This window comes from Triticum dicoccoides, chromosome 2A (assembly GCF_002162155.2).
Source record: "Triticum dicoccoides isolate Atlit2015 ecotype Zavitan chromosome 2A, WEW_v2.0, whole genome shotgun sequence".
Lineage (NCBI taxonomy): Eukaryota > Viridiplantae > Streptophyta > Magnoliopsida > Poales > Poaceae > Triticum > Triticum dicoccoides.
The window spans coordinates 750,081,309-750,087,825 of record NC_041382.1 but is presented as its reverse complement, the minus strand read 5'-3'; positions in this window follow the sequence as shown (position 1 = coordinate 750,087,825).

The window sequence follows — 6,517 nt, the reverse complement described above, 5'->3', positions numbered from 1 at the left end:
GGTTCCCCATTGGCCTTGGCACCAATCTCCACACCTTGTTTTGCTCGAAGTTGTTGAGTTCTTTATGCATGGCATTGAGCCAATCCGGATCTTCGAGTGCCTCATAGACCTTTTGGGGTTCAACACTAGAGACAAACGCTTGATGTTCATAATAGTTTGCTAATTGTCTACGAGTGCTTACCCCCTTTCTTAAGATTCCAAGCACATTTGTCATGAGATGATCTTTGGTGGATAGCTTGGATGCGATCTTGGCGGCACGACGCTCTAATTCCTCCTGTGGAGAGAGTTGAGGAGCGGTCACTTGATCTTGATCATCTTGAGCGTCGTCTTGAGCTCGTTCTTGATCTTGAGCTTGCTCTTGATCTTGAACTTGCTTGGATGATAGAACTTGACCTTGGGCATCGCTTGGCGCTTCAACACCATCTTGAGTTTGATCTTGCCCTTGGTCTTGTTCACGAGGTTGAGGGCCTTCACTTTGTTCTTCGGAAGCGTGTGGGCCTTGAGTTGGTGATGGCTCCACGTGAGTGGAACATTGTCCTTCTCCTTCAGCCACAAGGGTATCCTCAATGGGTAGGATAAAACAAACACCCATTCTTCTTATGGCTTGGGGAGGAATTTCATCACCTACATCACAAGTGCCACTTTGCTCCACTTGGGAGCCGTTATTCTCATCAAACTCCACATTACATGTCTTCTCAATAAGGCCTGTGGACTTATTGAGGACACGGTAAGCATGGGAGTTTGTAGCATAACCGACAAATATGCCCTCATGAGCTCTAGCCTCAAATTTAGACAAACGAACACCTTTCTTGAGAATGAAACACTTACACCCGAACACCCGGAAGTACTTGAGGTTGGGCTTGTTACCGATGAGTATCTCATATGGAGTCTTGTTCAAGCCTTTGCGGAGGTAGAGCCGATTGGATGCATGACACGCGGTGTTGATGGCTTCGGCCCAAAAGTTGTATGGAGACTTGAACTCCACCATCATGGTCCTTGCCGCATCCATCAACATCCGGTTCTTCCTCTCTGCTACACCATTTTGTTGAGGGGTGTAAGGTGCGGAATATTGATGCTTGATCCCCTCATCACTAAGAAACTCATCCAAGGTGTAGTTCTTGAACTCGATGCTGTTGTCACTTCTTATTGTCAAGATCTTTGCATTGTGTTGACGTTGAGCTTCATTTGCAAAGTCAATGACGGTTTGTTGGATCTCACTCTTCCTCTTGAAGAAATATACCCAAGTGTATCTTGAATAATCATCCACAATGACCAAGCAATACTTCCTACCCCCAAGACTATCAAAAGATGGAGGCCCAAAGAGATCCATGTGAAGGAGCTCCAAAGGCCTCTTCGAGTAAATGATAGTCGTGGGAGGGTGAGCCTTTTCATGTAGATTTCCTTCGATACAAGCACTGCAAGCACAATCTTTGGCAAAACTAACATCTGTTAGTCCATGGACATGGTCCCCCTTGAGAATACTTTGCAAAGATCTCATATTGACATGGGCTAAACGGCGATGCCAAAGCCATCCCACGTCAACTTTAGCCATTAGGCATGCCACGGTCTTAGTGAGTCGCTCCGAAAAGTTAATCACATAGAGACCGTTTTCGACATGCCCAACAAAGACTACTTTAAGAGTCTTGCTCCACAAGAGGGCCACGGTATCAACATCAAAGAAGGTGGCAAAACCCATGAGTGCTAGTTGACGAACGAAAAGTAAATTGTATGCAAGGGACTCAACAAGCATGACCTTCTCGATCGTAAGATCATGAGAAATGAAAACCTTGCCGAGTCCTAATACCTTAGAGGACGAGGCGTCAACCCACTCGACGTTGGTGGGCATGGATGGAATCTTTTGCACGTCCACCACCAAGTCCTTGCTTCCGGTCATATGATTAGTAGCTCCACTCTCGAGCAACCATGATCCCCACCAAAAGTAAACACCTTGTTGGTGGCTTTAGCCATGAGGCACTTGGCGGTGATGTTCTCATTGGGTGAGTCAAAGAGTGACACTCGTGGAGTTATCGCAATGGCAACGGAGGCCATGTCAACCGACTCACCATCTCCATCATCATCATCACCCTCATTGTACTCTTCTTGTACCACCAACGCCTTGGGAGGAGTCTTCTTGGTGAAGTTGCTCTTGTTGGGGAAAGACTTGGCTTTGTCCTTTTGGATGAGCTTGCCACCATTGTCTTCGCTCTTCTCATAAGGTCATTCCGCAACGAAATGACTCACATTTCCACAATCATAGCAAGTCCTCATACGTTGCTTGACCTTCGCGCCACTTGAGTTGTTCTTGTTGAAGTTGGGCCTTGAGTTCTTCTTGCTCCAAAATTGCCTTGAAGCAAGAGCCATGTGTTCATGATAGGCATACTTTGTATCTTCGGGGTTGCTCTCCTCTTATTCCTCTTCGTCCTCTTCTTCCACCCTAACCTTGGCTTTTAATGCAAGGTTGGGCTTCTTTGCTCTTTGAGAATGTAGCATCACATTGTCGGCGGTTTTGTCCAAGATGCTCATAGCCACAAACTCATCCAACGCTTCACTTGAGGACAAGGTGTGGAAGTCCGGCCTTTGACGAATGACGGAGGACATGGCCCTGTGGTAAGGCATCATTGCCTTGAGGAATTTGCGCTTGATCCAATTGCCATCCGTATCCTTGCTCCCATGATCTCAGAGTGAGAACACGAGTTTGGTTACTCTCCGATAAAGATCACGAGGTTCTTCATCTTCTTTCATTGCAAACTCATCGGCTTCATCTTGCACCACTTCATAGTTGGAGCGTTGAATGCTTGCGCTTCCCCTGTAGAGGGAAACAACTTGGTGCCATGCATCTTTGGCCATGGCGAAGGGCCGGAGGTGAGGAAGATCTTCGGGTGGAATTGCATCTTGGATGATGAAGAGAGCGTTCTCATTGAATTGATTATCCGCAGCTCTCTAGGAGTGAAGTTGCTTCAGTCATGCGGATAGAAACCTTCTTCAATGATTCTCCAAAGATTAGTATTCACATGATTTAAATGACGCTTGAAACGATAGACCCAAGAATCAAAGTCCTCATTTTTCACAATCTTAGGGGGAGGACCGGCATGATTCAAATGAGTGGAAGGAATCGGTCCACCATAAACAAGTGGAGGTTCCACATGGGCAAAGATGCCGGTGCCATTTTTACCACTAGAAGAAGGAGCCTTTTCACTCATAGCTTCCTCCTTGTTGGAGTTAGCATCCGTCACCTTGTTAGTGGGATCACTCACTTTCAACGGCGCGGTGGATAGTTTAAGCCCTTCTATGAATTTATTAAACATGCTTTCAACGTCGGTCGTCATGGAGGTTTTCAATGTTTCCAAAGCCACATTGAATTCCTCACGAGAGACCATGGTTCCCCCATCGCCCATAGACGAGATCAGATTCACACCGGAGTGCTCCTCCACACCGTCTACGGTGTCAACCATACTCTTCGGATGGCAAAGTCCTTAGTAAAGAGACGAGGCTCTGATACCAATTGAAAGGATCGATATAGTTGACTAGAGGAGGGTGAATAGGTAACTAACAATTTTTAGCTTTTATTTACCAAATTAAAGTTTGCATCAAAGTAGGTTGTGTAGATGTGCAACTAGGTGAACAACCTATATGATGCAACAACAACAAGCACACAAGCAAGCAAGGGAAATAACACAAATAAGCTTGCACAAGTAAAGGTTCGAGATAACCAAGAGTGGAGCCGGTGAAGACGAGGATGTGTTACCGAAGTTCCTTCCTTTTGAGGGGAAGTACGTCTCCGTTGGAGCGGTGTGGAGGCACAATGCTCCTCAAGAAGCCACTAGGGCCACCGTATTCTCCTCACGCCCTCACACAATGTGAGATGTCATGATTCCACTATTGATGCCCTTGGAGGCGCCGACCGGACCTTTACAAACATGGTTGGGGCAAACTCCACAACTTAATCGGAGGCTCCCAACAACACCACGAAGCTTCACCACAATGGAATATGGCTCCGTGGTGACCTCAACCGTCTAGGATGCTCAAAAACCCAAGAGAAACAAGATCCGCAAGGGATTAATGGGGGAATCGAATTTCTCTTGGTGGAAGTGTAGATCGAGGCCTTCTCAACCAATCCCTAGAAAATCAACAAGTTCGATTGGCTAGGGAGAGATATCAGGCGAAAATAGAGCTTGGAGCAACAATGGAGCTTAGGGTTGGAAGAGGTGGTCAACTCGGAGAAGAAGACACCCCTTATATAGCGGAGAGACAAATCCAACCGTTATCCACCTAACCAGCCCACGACCTGCGGTACTACCGCACCAACCAAGCAGTACTACTGCAAGGGCTCACGGTACTACCGCAGCGAGCCGCGGTACTACCGTGGCCACGACAGGAGCTAGCCCAGGCCTGTAGCAACGAAGATGGGGCGGTACTGCCGCTCGCGCGGTACTACCGCACCCTCTTGTGGTACTACCACAAGGCAGGATTGGACCAGCCTGGGAAGCGCGCGGACAAATAAAGAAACGTCCGTGGCAACTTCCGCTGATTTTCAAACAGTGCAAAAATCCGACACGGTACTACCGCTCAAGGCACGCGGTACTACCGCGCAGGGAGCGGATGTAAAAAATTACATCCGCCCCTACTTCCGCTTATGGTGTTGTGCCGGACCAGGACTCACGGCACTACGACTCCCAAGGAGCGGTACTACCATGACCACCTGCGGTACTACCGCTTCGAAGAGCAGTACTACCGCAAGTCCCAGAACAGCAACAGGAATTCTTCTTTTTGCACAAACACGAAGAAACAGAGGATGCTCTAAAGTGCTAAGGGAAAGGCGGTGCAAAGAGGAGTAAACGTGTACATGACGATTTCACCCAAACCTTTTCAAAGCGGACCCTCTCTTAATAGTACGGCTTTCCCACGACTCAAATCCACCGAAAAAGGAACATAAAAAAACGTCGTCTTCAATAATCTTCGAGGGGCTCCTAACCGTCTTGTGCCTAGTAATGAAATATCTGAAATACTCGAGGCACACGATTAGTCCGCAAATGCATTGTCATCAATCACCAAAATACCAGAAAGGGGGGGATTGTAAGGGCATATTTATCCCTAAGGTGTTTTGGTGATTGATGACAATGCATTTGGTGATTGATGGCATATTAGCTTGGCTAATTAAACTAATATGCCACTAGGTCAAGTGGTTCAACTTAACTCACATAGTAGCTTAATGTGTCTATGTTTTATCTTACCCTTTTTAAAGGTACTAGTTGGAGGTCGAATAGAAGAAAATTTCTTTAGGTCTAGATATTTTTGGCAAAGTGATGACATAAAACGGAAAATACGGTTTATTTGAATGGATATTCTTTGCAGCCCGATATAACAAAGGGGCTTCGTGTTTAATATATCAGTACTGAGATCAATGTATTTTAGATAAAAAGGATATTTACACCACTCAAAAGGAAGGATGTGTGACAAGAATTAATCCAAACAAATATTTATGTGGCAAACATTAATTGGTGGTGTCCTCGAATGTCAATGATTCTCCTGTTTGAATATGTCTTGTGAAGGTAAAATCCTTATTTGATCATCACGACTTGTCTCGGGTTCAAAGTGGGGGAGGATACCTACTTTTGGGAGGGCAAATGGTTTGGGAACCAGTTAATTATTATTTTAGTTTCCACGCCTTTTACATGTTACCCGACATAAGCAAGTACTTATTGGAGAGGTGTTGGGTGATGGGCGTTATAAACTTGAATTTCCCCATCCTAATGTTGTTTCAGAAATAACACTGTGGAATTCGTTGTGCGATGCTCTAGCATTAATTCAACTAAATGATGATAAACATGTCTTTAAATGGGATATTCATCGATTTAGGACTTTCACGACTTGCGTGATGTACAAGGCACTAATCACCCTTGGCATATTTGAAAACTCCGTACACCTATCCAACGTTAAGATTTTCCCATGGTACCTCTTTCGAAGAATTGTTCTTAATAAACACAACTTAGCCGGGAAAACTAGATAGAGAATAAGTTTTGTTCATTTTGCAGATAGGAGAGACCATTCAACATATTTTCACGATTGTAGTTTCACTCAAATTAATTGGTTACCCGTTAGATTGCCTTTTAAATTGAATTACCCAACTTATGTTTCTAATATGTTCAAAAAATTGGTTAGAAGAGATCCCGGCTGGTGTTAGCGCTTTGTGTTGGCATATTTGTCTCTATCGTAATCATGTTATTTTTTTGATAAAAAGAATACGTCTAACCTTTGGAGGTTATGTTCTTCTCTATAGTCTTGTAATGGTCTTGGTAAATGTTGAAGTAAATGAACCAACACGAAATGATGACAAAGGGCAACAATAAGTTGGATCAAGCTATCACAAGATTTACGTTCTGACTTGGGTGGTGATTTAGCACTAAGCTTTGTAATGCACGGGTTCTTGCTGTGTCTTAATTATGCTCTGTTGGAAAAGGTGATGCCTAGGTGGTGTTTAGGCACACTTACGCACGATGTGATGGTCGCCTTGCATAGG